At 33.0% G+C, this 22,266-nt stretch overlaps 1 long non-coding RNA gene across 6 annotated transcripts; it reads left to right on the top strand.

Moving 5' to 3' along the window:
- Positions 1-1,791: 1,791 nt before the first annotated feature.
- On the top strand, positions 1,792-13,476 carry LOC122818577 (uncharacterized). 6 transcript variants are annotated; one of them, XR_007765306.1, is made up of 3 exons: positions 1,792-2,264; positions 6,095-6,423; positions 13,338-13,476. It is a non-coding gene; the product is annotated as an uncharacterized LOC122818577 (long non-coding RNA). The 6 variants fall into 6 exon arrangements; XR_006368066.2 differs by lacking the exons at positions 6,095-6,423; positions 13,338-13,476 and adding exons at positions 2,316-2,654; positions 2,707-2,871 and having other exon boundaries at positions 1,794-2,264; XR_007765304.1 differs by lacking the exon at positions 6,095-6,423 and adding an exon at positions 2,326-2,654 and having other exon boundaries at positions 1,795-2,264.
- The last annotated feature ends 8,790 nt before the right edge of the window (positions 13,477-22,266 follow it).

The raw sequence follows: 22,266 nt of genomic DNA, 5'->3' as shown, positions 1-22,266 counted from the left end.
CCCCTCACAATGTTATATTCTAAGAACTGAAGAAGTCTCATATAATCCAATTGCTTCCTTGGACGGCGCCTCCTCAATCTAATTTGTTTGCGTAGGAAATGGGGAAACGTACCGGGATTTATCAAGTGTTTACCTACGACTTGTAGTGCAACTTAGAAAAAATGATAACAACGTTATCGAAGGAAATGCTGTCGGTGTAGTTAACAATAATTTACTTTCAATATTTAGAAGTTCCTCAGTTTATTTAAATAATATTGTGGTATCGCAGAGTGATAATAATTATCATTATAAAGCGTATTTGCAAAAAATGTTAAACTATGGGAGTGATGCCTGTGGAAGTTATTTGGCCTCTCAAGGTTATTTCCCACATTTTGGAAGAATAACAGCTGGGAAATATGTTTATCCCAACACGAATGAAACTCTTAAAAATGTATTCCAAAATAATAATAAGGTTGAATTATTCGGAAAAATTTATGGAGATATATTTAATCAAAACAAACTGCTTGTTAATAATGTTGATTTAAGAATTAATTTCCATATTGAAAAAACAGCATTTTATTTAATGGAAACCGACACTGAATCAAATGTAAAGATACTAGAAGCACAACTTTTTATGAATCACATAATAATTAACCCCAGCATTTTATTGGCTCATCATCATGTTCTACAAACAAAAAATGCTCTATACCCATTTAGCAAAGCCGAAGTCAAATCTTTTACAATTTATCCGGGCAACAATAAACTATCAATAGATAACGCAGTTATTGGTCAGCTACCAAATTTTCTGTCTTTTTGTATGGTTAAAAACCGTAAATACTCAGAAAACCGGACCTTAGACCCGTTTAACTTTGAACATTTCAAAATTCAACGCTTTAATCTATTGGTTAATGGACTTCAAGTTCTTCCCAGTCTTTAGAATTTGATTTCTCTAATCCGGAAAAGGTTTAAAGCTCCAGAGGTTATAATATGCTATTTAGATCATGTGGAATAAAACATTACGATCGTGGACTGCAAATTACATAGGAAATGTTTGATACAAACAGTTTTATATTACCCTTTGACTTAACTGCTGATCAATCAAATTCATATGTATATTCAAATTTGATCTCGAAAGGAAGGAAGATTTTCGCAATCACTTACTGAAGCACTTACTTGTTTAGTATACTGTGAACACGATTCCATGCTTGATATTGATAAACATAGAAACATTCGAACGCTTTTTTAAAATAAATAATTTACAAATTCAACATTTGCTGTCTAAGCATCACAAAAAAAAAACGATATATTTTTAAAGGAGTCTTTCCTTTGGACCAGATACCAAAATCTATTTTAAAGTATCCCGCTTTAATAATTGCGAATACCGCTACTTCAGATCAGAAAGGAGCTCATTGGATTGCATTATATTTTGATAGTCGCAGGTTAGCAGAATTTTTCGATTCATATGGATAATATCCCCAGAAAAAATAATTTGTAACATTTTTAAAATCTAGCGCCTACAAATATTTTTATAATAAACAACATTTACAAGGATATTTTTCTAATACTTGCGGTCATTATTGCCTGCTGTATGGTCTTTTTAAAAGTAAAAAGAAAACACTTAACTGTTTTTTAAAAAATTTCAAGAAAAACCACTTTTTATACAATGATAAATTAATACTACAAATGTTTAAGAACAATTTTAAAAAATAAAAACTTTTTATTACTTTGAATATATCAACTTCATACAACTCTAAAGACGTTGTACCGACATGCACGCTACCTTGTTGGAAAGAAAATTAAATTTACCAATTAACTCAATGAAACGCCGTTATTTTCCGAGAAATTCAAGTCTTTTCAATAATGGCTTTTACTCTCACACTATTGAGGCCAGCGAGAAAGCGTATAAGCCCGTGACATCAAGCAACACATTTTCTTTGCTAATTTTAAATAATTCGTACAACTCTCACAGACGTTGTACCCACATGCACGGTAACTCGATGGAAAGGAATATAGTTTACTAATTAACTAATGCGGAACGGCAAACAAAAAGCCTTCAGATTTTGAGAAATTTAAGTTTTTATTTAATAAAGGCGTTTCCCACGCGGTCACACGGTCGAGGCCAGCGAGAAAGAGTACGCACCTGTGACATCTAGAGCTGCAAAAAATCGATAGTACCATCGATAATATCGATGGTTGGCCGCTGGTCACCGACTTCGGTATTTTTCAGACTATCGCGATAGTTTTACAAAAAATTCCCATCACTTGGACTTCGAAGGAACAAGAAGGTACGCATATTTTGCGCACAAAAAAATTTAATATATACTAATTTTCTCTAGTTTTCGACAGAAATATTCAGATTCTGGTGGTTGTGGTGTTGTTGTGGTTCCTTAAAAATGGATGGCGGTGCAAAAAGTTTCAGGTCCCCCTTTAATGCAGAGCAAGCCGTATCTTTGCTAGAAAAAACACTTTCTATTCTACCCCATACCAACAAGGAACCCATTTTAACCACCCAACCACCGGAACCACCAAAACCGAAATCTTCTCTCCTCAATTTTGTAAAACAAAACATAGAGCTTAAACAGAGGTCTAGCAAAGTTAAGTTGATAATGCAAATAAGGCAGTATTTTGAAAAAATGAACATTGATTAAAATCAGGGCCCATTGGAATACTGGAAGGTAAGTTAATAAAAGCTAAAAGTACTATTCTTTACAATTTTTATAATTGTAGCAACATGAATTAGAGATGTCCCAACTGGCTATAAGCGCTAAGCAGGGGCTCTGCATTCCGGCAACCTCGACAGAATCGGAATGGATGTTTTCCAAAGCGGGCCTAACAATCTGTGACCGACGGGCGTCCCTAAAGCGAAAAACCGTCCACAAATTGTTATTTGTTAACAAAAATTGGTTTTTAAACATAGAAATGTAATATAATTTCTTCTGCCAAATATGAAATAAGAAGATCTCGTTTGAATTTAAACTGAATGCGTTTTTAATTAAAACAGGGGTATTCATGTAAAACCAGTATAATAGGGCTATTCCCTTAAAAAAATTATTTTAAGTATGTTGGTTTTACATGAATACCCCTAATGTTTATATATGAGCGATAATATCGCGATAGTATCGAAGTTTAGTCCGCAAACTATTAAAACTATCGATGGGGCTACCATCGATGTTTTTGCAGCTCTAGTGACATTAAACATTATTTTGCATGTGGTGATATGATTTCTTCATTGTGTCATTCATGTTGTAAAAATTGAATATGTGCGTCAAAATAACGTCGGGCACTTAGTGTCGATTGTGTAACGTTGGAATATGAAACATGGGTCCAATTATTATTTTTGATATTCTCGGCTTCTTGGAACCGAATTAAAATGCAAAATTGTTTAGAATGAAAATATATATACTTTTAAAAGTATATTTAATATCTATTTCGGGTCCCCACAATTTTATTTATTGCTCCCCTGACAGAGGTTGTAGCAACATGCACGGTAAACCGACATCATAAAATAAGATAATCGCTTTACAGCAGAAGAAAACAAGGAAGAACGCTATAGTCGAGTGCCTCGACTTTCAGATACCCGTTACTAAAATAAAATACAGATATATAAGCAGCAAAGACATATTGTGAAGAGCCACCTACCGGCTATTTTGGTATATAATATTTGGGCGTTAGAGTGGGAGTGGCACCCCGTTGAAAGACGCATCATAAATAAAATAAGTCTACAAGAAAATTAAGTGTTGGCGATATTTTTTCTAAAGCAAAATGAGTAACCATATCGAATGTATGAAAAGTTAATTAGATTTGTTTTCACCACACCCCTCACAATGTTATATTCTAAGAACTGAAGAAGTCTCATATAATCCAATTGCTTCCTTGGACGGCGCCTCCTCAATCTAATTTGTTTGCGTAGGAAATGGGGAAACGTACCGGGATTTATCAAGTGTTTACCTACGACTTGTAGTGCAACTTAGAAAAAAATGCTGTCGGTGTAGTAAACAATAATTTACTTTCAATATTTAGAAGTTCCTCAGTTTATTTAAATAATATTGTGGTATCGCAGAGTGATAATAATTATCATTATAAAGCGTATTTGCAAAAAATGTTAAACTATGGGAGTGATGCCTGTGGAAGTTATTTGGCCTCTCAAGGTTATTTCCCACATTTTGGAAGAATAACAGCTGGGAAATATGTTTATCCCAACACGAATGAAACTCTTAAAAATGTATTCCAAAATAATAATAAGGTTGAATTATTCGGAAAAATTTATGGAGATATATTTAATCAAAACAAACTGCTTGTTAATAATGTTGATTTAAGAATTAATTTCCATATTGAAAAAACAGCATTTTATTTAATGGAAACCGACACTGAATCAAATGTAAAGATACTAGAAGCACAACTTTTTATGAATCACATAATAATTAACCCCAGCATTTTATTGGCTCATCATCATGTTCTACAAACAAAAAATGCTCTATACCCATTTAGCAAAGCCGAAGTCAAATCTTTTACAATTTATCCGGGCAACAATAAACTATCAATAGATAACGCAGTTATTGGTCAGCTACCAAATTTTCTGTCTTTTTGTATGGTTAAAAACCGTAAATACTCAGAAAACCGGACCTTAGACCCGTTTAACTTTGAACATTTCAAAATTCAACGCTTTAATCTATTGGTTAATGGACTTCAAGTTCTTCCCAGTCTTTAGAATTTGATTTCTCTAATCCGGAAAAGGTTTAAAGCTCCAGAGGTTATAATATGCTATTTAGATCATGTGGAATAAAACATTACGATCGTGGACTGCAAATTACATAGGAAATGTTTGATACAAACAGTTTTATATTACCCTTTGACTTAACTGCTGATCAATCAAATTCATATGTATATTCAAATTTGATCTCGAAAGGAAGGAAGATTTTCGCAATCACTTACTGAAGCACTTACTTGTTTAGTATACTGTGAACACGATTCCATGCTTGATATTGATAAACATAGAAACATTCGAACGCTTTTTTAAAATAAATAATTTACAAATTCAACATTTGCTGTCTAAGCATCACAAAAAAAAACGATATATTTTTAAAGGAGTCTTTCCTTTGGACCAGATACCAAAATCTATTTTAAAGTATCCCGCTTTAATAATTGCGAATACCGCTACTTCAGATCAGAAAGGAGCTCATTGGATTGCATTATATTTTGATAGTCGCAGGTTAGCAGAATTTTTCGATTCATATGGATAATATCCCCAGAAAAAATAATTTGTAGCATTTTTAAAATCTAGCGCCTACAAATATTTTTATAATAAACAACATTTACAAGGATATTTTTCTAATACTTGCGGTCATTATTGCCTGCTGTATGGTCTTTTTAAAAGTAAAAAGAAAACACTTAACTGTTTTTTAAAAAATTTCAAGAAAAACCACTTTTTATACAATGATAAATTAATACTACAAATGTTTAAGAACAATTTTAAAAAATAAAAACTTTTTATTACTTTGAATATATCAACTTCATACAACTCTAAAGACGTTGTACCGACATGCACGCTACCTTGTTGGAAAGAAAATTAAATTTACCAATTAACTCAATGAAACGCCGTTATTTTCCGAGAAATTTAAGTCTTTTCAATAATGGCTTTTACTATCACACTATTGAGGCCAGCGAGAAAGCGTATAAACCCGTGACATCAAGCAACACATTTTCTTTGCTAATTTTAAATAATTCGTACAACTCTCACAGACGTTGTACCCACATGCACGGTAACTCGATGGAAAGGAATATAGTTTACTAATTAACTAATGCGGAACGGCAAACAAAAAGCCTTCAAATTATGAGAAATTTAAGTTTTTATTTAATAAAGGCGTTTCCCACGCGGTCACACGGTCGAAGCCAGCGAGAAAGAGTACGCACCTGTGAAATCTAGACCTGCAAAAAATCGATAGTACCATCGATAATATCGATGGTTGGCCGCTGGTGACCGACTTCGGTATTTTTCGGACTATCACGATAGTTTAACAAAAAATTCCCATCACTTGGACTTCGAAGGAATAAGAAGGTACGCATATTTTGCGCACAAAAAATTTTATATATACTAATTTTCTCTAGTTTTCGACAGAAATATTCAGATTCTGGTGGTTGTGGTGTTGTTGTGGTTCCTTAAAAATGGATGGCGGTGCAAAAAGTTTCAGGTCCCCCTTTAATGCAGAGCAAGCCGTATCTTTGCTAGAAAAAACACTTTCTATTCTACCCCATACCAACAAGGAACCCATTTTAACCACCCAACCACCGGAACCACCAAAACCGAAATCTTCTCTCCTCAATTTTGTAAAACAAAACATAGAGCTTAAACAGAGGTCTAGCAAAGTTAAGTTGATAATGCAAATAAGGCAGTATTTTGAAAAAATGAACATTGATTAAAATCAGGGCCCATTGGAATACTGGAAGGTAAGTTAATAAAAGCTAAAAGTACTATTCTTTACAATTTTTATAATTGTAGCAACATGAATTAGAGATGTCCCAACTGGCTATAAGCGCTAAGCAGGGGCTCTGCATTCCGGCAACCTCGACAGAATCGGAATGGATGTTTTCCAAAGCGGGCCTAACAATCTGTGACCGACGGGCGTCCCTAAAGCGAAAAACCGTCCACTAATTGTTATTTGTTAACAAAAATTGGTTTTTAAACATAGAAATGTAATATAATTTCTTCTGCCAAATATGAAATAAGAAGATCTCGTTTGAATTTAAACTGAATGCGTTTTTAATTAAAACAGGGGTATTCATGTAAAACCAGTATAATAGGGCTATTCCCTTAAAAAAATTATTTTAAGTATGTTGGTTTTACATGAATACCCCTAATGTTTATATATGAGCGATAATATCGCGATAGTATCGAAGTTTAGTCCGCAAACTATTAAAACCATCGATGGGGCTACCATCGATGTTTTTGCAGCTCTAGTGACATTAAACATTATTTTGCATGTGGTGATATGATTTCTTCATTGTGTCATTCATGTTGTAAAAATTGAATATGTGCGTCAAAATAACGTCGGGCACTTAGTGTCGATTGTGTAACGTTGGAATATGAAACATGGGTCCAATTATTATTTTTGATATTCTCGGCTTCTTGGAACCGAATTAAAATGCAAAATTGTTTAGAATGAAAATATATATACTTTTAAAAGTATATTTAATATCTATTTCGGGTCCCCACAATTTTATTTATTGCTCCCCTGACAGAGGTTGTAGCAACATGCACGGTAAACCGACATCATAAAATAAGATAATCGCTTTACAGCAGAAGAAAACAAGGAAGAACGCTATAGTCGAGTGCCTCGACTTTCAGATACCCGTTACTAAAATAAAATACAGATATATAAGCAGCAAAGACATATTGTGAAGAGCCACCTACCGGCTATTTTGGTATATAATATTTGGGCGTTAGAGTGGGAGTGGCACCCCGTTGAAAGACGCATCATAAATAAAATAAGTCTACAAGAAAATTAAGTGTTGGCGATATTTTTTCTAAAGCAAAATGAGTAACCATATCGAATGTATGAAAAGTTAATTAGATTTGTTTTCACCACACCCCTCACAATGTTATATTCTAAGAACTGAAGAAGTCTCATATAATCCAATTGCTTCCTTGGACGGCGCCTCCTCAATCTAATTTGTTTGCGTAGGAAATGGGGAAACGTACCGGGATTTATCAAGTGTTTACCTACGACTTGTAGTGCAACTTAGAAAAAAATGCTGTCGGTGTAGTAAACAATAAATTACTTTCAATATTTAGAAGTTCCTCAGTTTATTTAAATATTATTGTGGTATGCAGAGTGATAATAATTATCATTATAAAGCGTATTTGCAAAAAATGTTAAACTATGGGAGTGATGCCTGTGGAAGTTATTTGGCCTCTCAAGGTTATTTCCCACATTTTGGAAGAATAACAGCTGGGAAATATGTTTATCCCAACACGAATGAAACTCTTAAAAATGTATTCCAAAATAATAATAAGGTTGAATTATTCGGAAAAATTTATGGAGATATATTTAATCAAAACAAACTGCTTGTTAATAATGTTGATTTAAGAATTAATTTCCATATTGAAAAAACAGCATTTTATTTAATGGAAACCGACACTGAATCAAATGTAAAGATACTAGAAGCACAACTTTTTATGAATCACCATGTTCTACAAACAAAAAATGCTCTATACCCATTTAGCAAAGGTGAAGTCAAATCTTTTACAATTTATCCGGGCAACAATAAACTATCAATAGATAACATTTCAAAATTCAACGCTTTAATCTATTGGTTAATGGAGTTCAAGTTCTTCCCAGTCTTAAGAAGAAAGCTCCAGAGGTTATAATATGCTATTTAGATCATGTGGAATAAAACATTACGATCGTGGACTGCAAATTACATAGGGAATGTTTGTTACAAACAGTTTTATATTACCCTTTGACTTAACTGCTGATCAATCAAATTCAAATGTATATTCAAATTTGATCTCGCAAGGAAGGAAGATTTTAGCAATCACTTACTGAAGCACTTACTTGTTTAGTATACTGTGAACACGATTCCATGCTTGATATTGATAAACATAGAAATATTTGAACGCTTTTTTAAAATAAATACTTTACAAATTCAACATTTGCTTTCTAAGCATCAAAAAAAAAATCTATTTTTAAAGGAGTCTTTCCTTCGGACCAGTTACAAAATCTATTTTAAGTATCCCGCTTTATTAATTGTGAACACCGATACTTCAGATCAGAAAGGAACTCATTGGATTGCATTCTATTTTTATAGTCGAAGGTCAGCAAAATTTTTCACAGTGTACTGTGAATACGATTCCATGCTTGATATTGATAAACATAGAAACATTCGAACGCTTTTTTAAATTGAATACTTTACAAATTCAACATTTGCTTTCTAAGCATCACAAAAAAACGACTTATTTTTAAAGGAGTCTTTCCTTCGGACCAGTTACCAAAATCTATTTTAAAGTATCCCGCTTTAATAATTGCGAATACCGCTACTTCAGATCAGAAAGGAACTCATTGGAATGCATTATATTTTGATAGTCGCAGGTTAGCAGAATTTTTCATATGGATAATATCCCCAGAAAAAATAATTTGTAACATTTTTAAAATCTAACGCCTATAAATATTTTTATAATAAATATTTTATAATAAACAATAACTACAAGGATATTTTTTTTTTAAAACTTGCGGTCATTATTGCCTGCTGTATGGTATTTTTAAAAGTAAAAGGAAAACACTTAACTGTTTTTTAAAAAATTTCAAGAAAAACGACTTTTTATACAATGATAAATTAATACTACAAATGCTTAAGAACCATTTAAAAAAATAAAAACTGTTTATTAAGTAAAATTAATTTATTTTATTTATGGTTTTGGGGCAATTTGTTTGTTCAACTTATAATATTTAATCAAGGGCTTTTTCTTTCAGTGCCGGCAGGGGCAAAGTTTGTAGTTCTATACAAACTTTGAATATATCAACTTCATACAACTCTAAAGACGTTGTACCGACATGCTCGCTTGTTGGAAAGAAAATTAAATTTACCAATTAACTCAATGAAACGCCGTAATTTTCCGAGAAATTCTAGTCCTTTCAATAATGGCTTTAACTCTCACACTATTGAGGCCAGCGAGAAAGCGTATAAACCCGTGACATCAAGCAACACATTTTCTTTGCTAATTTTAAATAATTCGTACAACTCTCACAGACGTTGTACCCACATGCACGGTAACTCGATGGAAAGGAATATAGTTTACTAATTAACTAATGCGGAACGGCAAACAAAAAGCCTTCAAATTATGAGAAATTTAAGTTTTTATTTAATAAAGGCGTTTCCCACGCGGTCACACGGTCGAAGCCAGCGAGAAAGAGTACGCACCTGTGAAATCTAGACCTGCAAAAAATCGATAGTACCATCGATAATATCGATGGTTGGCCGCTGGTGACCGACTTCGGTATTTTTCGGACTATCACGATAGTTTAACAAAAAATTCCCATCACTTGGACTTCGAAGGAATAAGAAGGTACGCATATTTTGCGCACAAAAAATTTTATATATACTAATTTTCTCTAGTTTTCGACAGAAATATTCAGATTCTGGTGGTTGTGGTGTTGTTGTGGTTCCTTAAAAATGGATGGCGGTGCAAAAAGTTTCAGGTCCCCCTTTAATGCAGAGCAAGCCGTATCTTTGCTAGAAAAAACACTTTCTATTCTACCCCATACCAACAAGGAACCCATTTTAACCACCCAACCACCGGAACCACCAAAACCGAAATCTTCGCTCTTCAATTTTGTAAAGCAAAACATAGAGATTAAACAGAAATATAATATAATATAATTTCTCCTGCCAAATATGAAATAAGAAGATCTCGTTTGAATTTAAACTGAATGCGTTTTTAATTAAAACAGGGGTATTCATGTAAAAGCAGTATAATGGGGTATTCCCTTAAAAAAATTTTTTAAGTATGTTGGTTTTACATGAATACCCCTAATGTTTATATTTGAGCGATAGTATCGCGATAGTATCGAAGCTTAGTCCGCAAACTATTAAAACTATCGATGGGGCTACCATCGATGTTTTTGTAGCTCTAGTGACATCAAACATTATATTTTCTAAGAAAACGCTTGCATGTGGTGATATGATTTCTTCATTGTGTCATTCATGTTGTAAAAATTGAATATGTGCGTCAAAATAGCGTCGGGCACTTAGTGTCGATTGTGTAGCGTTGGAATATGAAACATGGGTTCAATTATTATTTTTGATTTTCTCGGCTTCTTGGAACCGAATTAAAATGCAAAATTGTTTAGAATGAAAATATATATCGATCTGGATAGTTTTCAAACACTTTTAACGACTTTTAAAAGTATATTTAATATCTTTTTCGGGTCCCCACAATTTTCTTTATCAGGGGAGCACTGACAGAGGTTGCAGAAACATGCACGTTAAACCGACATCATAAAATAAGATAATCGCTTTACAGCAGAAGAAAACAAGGAAGAACGCTATAGTCGAGTGGCTCGACTTTCAGATACCCGTTACTAAAATAAAATAGAGATATATAAGCAGCAAAGAAATATTGTAAAGAGCCACCTACCGGCTATTTTGGTATATAATATTTGGGCGGAAGACATTTTTTGGGTCCATATATTTAAGTTAAAATTTTTGTTCCATTTTAAAAACTAGGCGCTACTGATTTTCGCGGATTCTGGGCGTTAGAGTGGGAGTGGCACCTCGTTGAAAGACGTTATACGTCATAAAAAAATAAGTCTACAAGAAAATTAAGTGTTGGCGATATTTTTTCTAAAGCAAAATGAGTAACCATATCGAATGTATGAAAAGTAAATTGGATTTGTTTTCACCACACCCCACACAAAGTTATATTCTAAGAACTGAAGAAGTCTCATATAATCCAATTACTTCCTTGGACGGCGCCTCCTCAATCGAAAAAAATGATAACAACGCAAATGATAAGCAATCACTTACTGAAGCACTTACTTGTTTAGTATACTGTGAACACGATTCCATGCTTGATATTGATAAACATAGAAATATTCGAACGCTTTTTTAAAATAAATACTTTACAAATTCAACATTTGCTTTCTAAGCATCAAAAAAAAAATCTATTTTTAAAGGAGTCTTTCCTTCGGACCAGTTACCAAAATCTATTTCAAAGTATCCCGCTTTAATAATTATGAACACCGATACTTCAGATCAGAAAGGAACTCATTGGATTGCATTCTATTTTTATAGTCGAAGGTCAGCAGAATTTTTCACAGTATACTGTGAATACGATTCCATGCTTGATATTGATAAACATAGAAACATTCGAACGCTTTTTTAAATTGAATACTTTACAAATTCAACATTTGCTTTCTAAGCATCACAAAAAAAAACGATCTATTTTTAAAGGAGTCTTTCCTTCGGACCAATTACCGAAATCTATTTTAAAGTATCCCGCTTTAATAATTGTGAACACCGATACTTCAGATCCGAAAGGAACTCATTGGATTGCATTATATTTTCATAGTCGAAGGTCACCAGAATTTTTCGATTCATATGGATAATATCCCCAGAAAAAATAATTTGTAACATTTTTAAAATCTAACGCCTATAAATATTTTTATAATAAACAACAACGACAAGAATATTTTTCTAATACCTGCGGTCATTATTGCCTGCTGTATGGTCTTTTTAAAAGTAAAAAGAAAACACTTAACTGTTTTTTAAAAATTTCAAGAAAAACGACTTCTTATACAATGATAAATTAATACTACAAATGTTTAAGAACCAATTTAAAAAAATAAAAACTGTTTATTACTTTGAATATATCAACTTCATACAACTCTAAAGACGTTGTACCGACATGCACGGTACCTTGTTGAAAAGAAAATTAAATTTACGAATTAACTCAATGAAACGCCGTAATTTTCCGAGAAATTCAAGTCCTTTCAATAATGGCTTTTACTCTCACATTATTGAGGCCAGCGAGAAAGCGTATAAACCCGTGACATCAAGCAACACATTTTCTTTGCTAAATTTAAATAATTCGTACAACTCTCACAGACGTTGTACCCACATGCACGGTAACTCGATGGAAAGGAATACAGTTTACTAATTAACTAATGCGGAACGGCAAAGAAAAAGCATTCAGATTTTGAGAAATTTAAGTTTTTATTTAACAAAGGCGTTTCCCACGCGGTCACACGGTCGAGGCCAGCGAGAAAGAGTACGCACCTGTGACATCTAGAGCTGCAAAAAATCGATAGTACCATCGATAATATCGATGGTTGGCCGCTGGTCACCGACTTCGGTATTTTTCAGACTATCACGATAGTTTTACAAAAAATTCCCATCACTTGAACTTCGAAGGAACAAGAAGGTACGCATATTTTGCGCACAAAAAAATTTAATATATACTAATTTTCTCTAGTTTTCGACAGAAATATTCAGATTCTGGTGGTTGTGGTGTTGTTGTGGTTCCTTAAAAATGGATGGCGGTGCAAAAAGTTTCAGGTCCCCCTTTAATGCAGAGCAAGCCGTATCTTTGCTAGAAAAAACACTTTCTATTCTACCCCATACCAACAAGGAACCCATTTTAACCACCCAACCACCGGAACCACCAAAACCGAAATCTTCTCTCCTCAATTTTGTAATGCAAAACATAGAGCTTAAACAGAGGTCTAGCAAAGTTAAGTTGATAATGCAAATAAGGCAGTATTTTGAAAAAATGAACATTGATTAAAATCAGGACTCATTGGAGTACTGGAAGGTAAGTTGATAAAAGCTAAAAGTACTATTCTTTAAAATTTTTATAATTGCAGCAACATGAATTAGAGATGTCCCAACTGGCTATAAGCGCTAAGCAGGGGCTCTGCATTCCGGCAACCTCGACAGAATCGGAATGGATGTTGTTCAAAGCGGGCCTAACAATCTGTGACCGACGGGCGTCCCTAAAGCGAAAAACCGTCCACAAATTGTTATTTGTTAACAAAAATTGGTTTTAAACCAAAGAAATATAATATAATTTCTCCTGCCAAATATGAAATAAGATCTCGTTTGAATTTAAACTGAATGCGTTTTTAATTAAAACAGGGGTATTCATGTAAAAGCAGTATAATGGGGTATTCCCTTAAAAAATTATTTTAAGTATGTTGGTTTTACATGAATACCCCTAATGTTTATATTTGAGCGATAGTATCGCGATAGTATTGAAGTTTAGTCCGCAAACTATTAAAACTATCGATGGGGCTACCATCGATGTTTTTGTAGCTCTAGTGACATCAAACATTATTTTTTCTAAGAAAACACTTGCATGTGGTGATATGATTTCTTCATTGTGTCATTCATGTTGTAAAAATTGAATATGTGCGTCAAAATAGCGTCGGGCACTTAGTGTCGATTATGTAGCGTTGGAATATGAAACATGGGTCCAATTATTATTTTTGATTTTCTCGGCTTCTTGGAACCGAATTAAAATGCAAAATTGTTTAGAATGAAAATATATATCTATCTGGATAGTTTGCAAACACTTTTAACGACTTTTAAAAGTATATTTAATATCTATTTCGGGTCCCCACAATTTTATTTATCAGGGGAGCACTGACAGAGGTTGCAGAAACATGCACGGTAAACCGACATCATAAAATAAGATAATCGCTTTACAGCAGAAGAAAACAAGGAAGAACGCTATAGTCGAGTGGCTCGACTTTCAGATACCCGTTACTAAAATAAAATAGAGATATATAAGCAGCAAAGAAATATTGTAAAGAGCCACCTACCGGCTATTTTGGTATATAATATTTGGGCGGAAGACATTTTTTGGGCCCATATATTTAAGTTAAAATTTTTGTTCCATTTTAAAAACTAGGCGCTACTGATTTTCGCGGATTCTGGGCGTTAGAGTGGGAGTGGCACCTCGTTGAAAGACGCATCATAAAAAAAATAAGTCTACAAGAAAATTAAGTGTTGGCGATATTTTTTCTAAAGCAAAATCAGTAACCATATCGAATGTATGAAAAGTTAATTGGATTTGTTTTCACCACACCCCACACAAAGTTATATTCTAAGAACTGAAGAAGTCTCATATAATCAATTACTTCCTTGGACGGCGCCTCCTCAATCGTATTTGTTTGCGTAGGAAATGGGGAAACGTACCGAGATTTATCAAGTGTTTACCTACGACTTGTAGTGCAACTTAGAAAAAATGATAACAACGTTATCGAAGGAAATGCTGTCGGTGTAGTAAACAATAATTTACTTTCAATATTTAGAAGTTCCTCAGTTTATTTAAATAATATTGTGGTATCGCAGAGTGATAATAATTATCATTATAAAGCGTACTTGCAAAAAATTTTAAACTATGGGAGTGATGCCTGTGGAAGTTATTTGGCCTCTCAAGGTTATTTCCCACATTTTGGAAGAATAACTGCCGGGAAATATGTTTATCCCAACACGAATGAAACTCTTAAAAATGTATTCCAAAATAATAATTAGGTTGAATTATTCGAAAAAATTTATGGAGATATATTTAATGAAAACAAACTGCTTGTTAATAATGTTTAAGAATTAATTTCCATATTGAAAAAACAGCATTTTATTTAATGGAAACCGAAACTGAATCGAATGTAAAGATACTAGAAGCACAACTTTTTATGAATCACATAATAATTAACCCCAGAAATTTTATTGGCTCATCATCGTGTTCTACAAACAAAAAATGCTCTATACCCATTTAGCAAAGGCGAAGTCAAATCTTTTACAATTTATCCGGGCAACAATAAATTATCAATAGATAACGCAGTTATTGGTCAGCTACCAAATTTTCTGTCTTTTTGTATGGTTAAAAACCGTTTATACTCAGAACACCGGACCTTAGACCCGTTTAACTTTGAACATTTCAAAATTCAACGCTTTAATCTATTGGTTAATGGAGTTCAAGTTCTACCCAGTCTTTAGAATTTGATTTCTCTAACCCGGAAAAGGTTTAAAGCTCCAGAGGTTATAATATGCTATTTAGATCATGTGGAATAAAACATTAAACATTTATATTACCCTTTGACTTAACTGCTGATCAATCAAATTCAAATGTATATTCAAATTTGATCTCGCAAGGAAGGAAGATTTTAGCAATCACTTACTGAAGCACTTACTTGTTTAGTATACTGTGAACACGATTCCATTCTTGATATTGATAAACATAGAAATATTCGAACGCTTTTTTAAAATAAATACTTTACAAATTCAAAATTTGCTTTCTAAGCATTAAAAAAAAAATCTATTTTTAAAGGAGTCTTTCCTTCGGACCAGTTACCAAAATCTATTTTAAAGTATCCCGCTTTAATAATTGTGAACACCGATACTTCAGATCAGAAAGGAACTCATTGGATTGCATTCTATTTTTATAGTCGAAGGCTAGCAGAATTTTTCACAGTATACTGTGAATACGATTCCATGCTTGATATTGATAAACATAGAAACATTCGAACGCTTTTTAAATTGAATTCTTTCTAAATTTAACATTTGCTTTCTAAGCATCACAAAAAAAAAAACGATATATTTTTAAAGGAGTCTTTCCTTTGGACCAGATACCAAAATCTATTTTAAAGTATCCCGCTTTAATAATTGCGAATACCGCTACTTCAGATCAGAAAGGAACTCATTGGAATGCATTATATTTTGATAGTCGCAGGTTAGCAGAATTTTTCATATGGATAATATCCCCAGAAAAAATAATTTGTAACATTTTTAAAATCTAACGCCTATAAATATTTTTATAATAAACAATAACTACAAGGATACAAGAAAATTAAGTGTTGGCGATATTTTTTCTAAAGCAAAATGAGTAACCATATCGAATGTATGAAAAGTAAATTGCATTTGTTTTCACCACACCCCACACAAAGTTATATTCTAAGAACTGAAGAAGTCTCATATAATCCAATTACTTCCTTGGACGGCGCCTCCTCAATCGAAAAAAATTATAACAACGTTATCGAAGGAAATGCTGTCGGTGTAGTAAACAATAATTTACTGTCAATATTTAGAAGTTCCTCAGTTTATTTAAATAATATTGTGGTATCGCAGAGTGATAATAATTATCATTATAAAGCGTATTTGCAAAAAATGTTAAACTATTGGAGTGATGCCTGTGGAAGTTATTTGGCCTCTCAAGGTTATTTCCCACATTTTGGAAGAATAACAGCTGGGAAATATGTTTATCCCAACACGAATGAAACTCTTAAAAATGTATTCCAAAATAATAATAAGGTTGAATTATTCGGAAAAATTTATGGAGATATATTTAATCAAAACAAACTGCTTGTTAATAATGTTGATTTAAGAATTAATTTCCATATTGAAAAAACAGCATTTTATTTAATGGAAACCGAAACTGAATCAAATGTAAAGATACTAGAAGCACAACTTTTTATGAATCACATAATAATTAACCCCAGAAATTTTATTGGCTCATCATCGTGTTCTACAAACAAAAAATGCTCTATACCCATTTAGCAAAGGCGAAGTCAAATCTTTTACAATTTATCCGGGCAACAATAAACTATCAATAGATAACGCAGTTATTGGTCAGCTACCAAATTTTCTGTCTTTTTGTATGGTTAAAAACCGTTTATACTCAGAACACCGGACCTTAGACCCGTTTAACTTTGAACATTTCAAAATTCAACGCTTTAATCTATTGGTTAATGGAGTTCAAGTTCTACCCAGTCTTTAGAATTTGATTTCTCTAACCCGGAAAAGGTTTAAAGCTCCAGAGGTTATAATATGCTATTTAGATCATGTGGAATAAAACATTACGATCGTGGACTGCAAATTACATAGGAAATGTTTGATACAAACAGTTTTATATTACCCTTTGACTTAACTGCTGATCAATCAAATTCAACTGTATGTTCAAATTTGATCTCGCAAGGAAGGAAGATTTTCGCAATCACTTACTGAATCACTTACTTGTTTAGTATACTGTGAACACGATTCCATTCTTGATATTGATAAACATAGAAATATTCGAACGCTTTTTTAAAATAAATACTTTACAAGTTCAAAATTTGCTTTCTAAGCATTAAAAAAAAAATCTATTTTTAAAGGAGTCTTTCCTTCGGACCAGTTACCAAAATCTATTTTAAAGTATCCCGCTTTAATAATTGTGAACACCGATACTTCAGATCCGAAAGGAACTCATTGGATTGCATTCTATTTTTATAGTCGAAGGCTAGCAGAATTTTTCACAGTATACTGTGAATACGATTCCATGCTTGATATTGATAAACATAGAAACATTCGAACGCTTTTTTAAATTGAATACTTTACAAATTCAACATTTGCTTTCTAAGCATCAAAAAAAAAAAACGATTTATTTTTAAAGGAGTCTTTCCTTCGGACCAGTTACCAAAATCTATTTTAAAGTATCCCGCTTTAATAATTGCGAACACCGCTACTTCAGATCAGAAAGGAACTCATTGGATTGCATTATATTCTGATAGTCGCAGGTCAGCAGAATTTTTCGATTCATATGGATAATATCCCTAGAAAAAATAATTTGTAACATTTTTAAAATCTAACGCCTATAAATATTTTTATAATAAACAACAACTACAAGGATATTTTTCTAATACTTGCGGTCATTATTGCCTGCTGTATGGTCTTTTTAAAAGTAAAAAGAAAACACTGTTTTTTAAAAATTTCAAGAAAAACGACTTTTTGTACAATGATAAATTAATACTACAAATGTTTAAGAACCATTTTAAAAAATGGAAACTGATTATTAAGTAAAATTAATTTATTTTATTTATAGTTTTTGTTTGTTCAACTTATAATATTTAATCATAAGACCAAGGGCTTCGTCTTTCCGGCAGCATATGACACTGGCATGTATCGGGTCCAGATGGGGCAAAGTTTGTAGTTCTATCCAAACTTTGATTATATCAACTCTTTTTCTACTAAATCCTCCAGAGCAGCTTTCAAAAAATAATTGCATTAAAAATAATTCGATTTGTAGAGCGTACATTTTTTTTAAACAACTTATTTTTCTGACTGATTTGAGAATAATTCCATTCTCAATTAGTTTTAATTAGTTAAGGTGTCTTTGTAGAAAATTTGTTTACATAAATCTTAGGTAGAAATATCCAAACACATTTCTCGTCCTTATCAGTTAGATACAGAGCTATTTTCAATCCATACGGTGTCGTTTTCAGTTTACATCCAGTGATCTTATACTCAAATCCAGTACATAGATTTTCAATTTTTATATAGCCAATCACAGGCTTCGATTCAATAAGGGTCTCTAAGAAGTCCTATAAAATTCAACTGAATTAGTTGATAATTTTTTTTTGTTTTTTGGTTGAGTATATACTCGTACCATTCTTAAGAAACGTGAAATTAGATTTGTTATCTCGTAGTACCTAACCGTCGTATACTAATTCATTTACTCAAAATGACATGGTCTTTTATACTGATCTAAATTATTATATTAATATATAGGTATAAGTCATTCAATCCTCGTAACATCTGAGAGTGTAAAAAGAAAGAGATACCAGTATATTTATCTTATTTTATATCTATGTAAATATGTCAATAGCGTTAAAATAAAGTTAGTGTACATAATGTTAAAACAAAGAAAGAGATACCAGTATATCTATCTCATTTTATATCTGCGTAAATATGTCAATAGCGTTAAAATAAAGTTAGTGTACATAATGTAGAAACAAGGTAGCTATGATGCTAAATAAGACAATCTTTTTATAGAAAATGTTTATTTATTCCAACATCGGAATGGCGAAGTTTTATTTCGAGTTGTGTTCAGAACCAAAATCCTTTACTACTTGAAACGCCTCGAAGATGTGGTCGTCGGCTGGAAACATTTCCGTAGGGATAGGTTCGTCCAATTTAATTTCCTGTCCACACTGAAAGAGATCCTGGCTTTCATCGTTAAGGATCAGGGACTCCAGAGCAGCCTGCGTAGCAGTCGCCATTGGAAACCGGCTCCACGCAAGGGAAGACAATTCCGGGTCCTTCTCTTGGGTAGAAGCTGCAGCAGGTTGAAATACCCTTCGTAGGAGACGATCAACCGAATCTTCCGTTTAAGAAGCATCCACAACCTCCTGATCCGAGTTTTCAATAATCTCGACATCCGAATCCTGCGTCTTTAGTATTTCGAGGTGATCAATCTCAACCTCATTAATGGTATCAACAAACTCAATAGTAAGATACTGAGGCATTTAAAGAACTGATCTTAAGCAATTTGAGGGGTGTCATTTTTATAGTCTAGAATGTTCACTTAACAGGTTGTCATACAGGCATGTGCATACAGGAGTGCATACAGGCATGTTGTACTCCTAGAACCAATCCGATTGGTTCTCAAATATATGAAGCACAACAAGACCGCAGTCGAATAGTTATTAGAGGGAAAAGGAAGACAAAATTATTTACACTTTGGTTGGGGCAACATTTGCGCAACATACGCGCAAGCAGCCAGGCACAAGCAGACCCACACACACAAAGACTCGATGGTAGGGGGGATACTCGAGTTCGTGGGTATGCAAGTTATATGACACATCATTTAGGGGCTCTTACCCAGTTAATAAACAATTTTGAGCCGAGAGCCAATTTCCAAAAAACTTAGACAGACCCGAGATAAATCCGTGGTCAGCTATTTCTTTCAACCAGGCCTCCGAATCATTCCCACGCAGATCAATTGCACGCAGCCCAAATCAAACTGATGCTGTAAACATCCAGTCCGCTAACGTAAGCAAAAGATCCCCAAAGCGAGCCCCGAGTCCGTTAACGTAAACAAAAAGATCGCCAAAGCGGTCCCTAAAACTCCGCTAATGTAAACACCAATTTCCGGCCAAGATTGGACTTCAAATTTAATTGGCAAATTGCATCATGCTATTTTCCGACTCTCTTGAGCCATGCTCTTTATCAATTTTTGGGGATAGATTCTCTTAAGCCGAGGTTTGATTATTGATCATTGAACTAGAGATCAGTCAGTCCGTTTTTGAGATCCGAATCGAGCAGTAGTGCAAATCGAGGAAAAGTAAACGAGCAGTGAATTAACTAAGTTCGACCTATTAAAAAATTGTAGTAGAGATTAAGTGATTAATAAATAAAAATAAATTTTTTTAATTAAATCACAAGTGAGAAACTTAATTTGCACGTGCACTTTTTTATGGACATTCTCAGAAGATACTGGTTAAATATATGTACAATTTTAAACCACCTGTAAACCCGCCTATAAATAATTGAATTCATTACAGATGTAGGTCAGAACCAGTTTTCAAATTGTGTACATTGCTTAAAAGAGAAAATGGAAATTTATATTGAATGGAATTTTCAGGTAGCTGGACTTGAAAATTCGAATTGTTACTGTGGTGGGTGTGGCTAGGAGTCAAAGTAGGAGTTAAATCAGTTTCAATGATGGAGAAGGAGGGATATATTTTAAATATAGGATACTGGAGCTTATCTATTCTGTTTACTGGTGCTGGTGGCGGGAAAGGGGGAGGTCAATTATTGATTATTATTATTATATATATTATATATACATTTATATTTAAGAAAACGACTGAAAGATGTTCATTAAATTAATTGCTTTACCTGTAAAATAATTCAAGAATTCTCAAGGAACTATCTTTGTATAGTTAATCAAGACTTTACTTCCTTTACTCTGACTCTGGGCTTACAAGTGAAAGTCACACACATTTAGGTGTGGGTTCATAAATTTGGTGTGTACAAAGAAGGAAATACCTTCCCCGTTATTAATATATATATATATATATATATATTAATATGTTATTAAGTATTATATTATTTATACTAATATATTACTAAATAATATATATATTAATATTTTAGCAATTCTTTATGTTTCGCAGTTTTTTCCTTTTTTGACTCTGGGATTATGGTATGGTAAGCAATTATTAACCTACAATATGAACAAAGGATAAAATTGACCACTAGGTGTGGGTACACACATGTGATATGGTGATAAAAAAGGGATAAGCTCATTTGTTTTTGTTTTTACGGATTTACACCAGAGTGATTTCAAATATACTCAGATATATAATCAATGTAAATACCGCCACCTTAACTTGATTCAAGCACAAGTAAAAAATTTTCAAATTTCAAAATATCATTATATTTTTATACCCTTCCAGAGGGTATAATGATTTCAGTGAGAAGTTTGCAATGCAGTGAAGGAAACATTTTCGACCCCATAAAGTATATATATTCATGATCAGCATTACTAGACGATTCGATCTAGCTATGTCCGTCTGTCCGTCTGTCAGTCCGTATCTACGCAAACTACGCTATCGGGCTGAAACTTTATTAAAAGTCTTCCTTCTATTGCAGGTAGTATATAAGTCGGAACCAGCCGGATAGGACAACTATATCTTATAGCTCCCATAGGAACTATCGGGAAAAAATTTAAAAACATTATATATTTGGTGTTTATAACATATAACCTCCTACGCTTGGACATAACATTTTTTAATTAATTTTGAATTTCGAAATTTATCAAAATTGGACGACTTATCATATAGCTGACATAGGAACGATCGGAAAATTAGTGGTAAAATAATATGAAACAAATTAAATCTTTGGGTTTTTTTTAAACATATAACCTCCTACGCTTGGAAATAACATTTTTTAATTAGTTCTGAATTTCGAATTATATTTTATCAAAATCGGGCGACTATATCAGTTAGCTGTCATAGGAACGATCGGAAAATTGGT

The sequence above is a fragment of the Drosophila biarmipes genome, unplaced genomic scaffold (assembly GCF_025231255.1).
Source record: "Drosophila biarmipes strain raj3 unplaced genomic scaffold, RU_DBia_V1.1 ptg000015l, whole genome shotgun sequence".
Taxonomy (NCBI): domain Eukaryota; kingdom Metazoa; phylum Arthropoda; class Insecta; order Diptera; family Drosophilidae; genus Drosophila; species Drosophila biarmipes.
The sequence above is the reverse complement of the archived record's forward strand: the minus strand, read 5'-3'. Positions and strand labels throughout refer to the sequence as shown.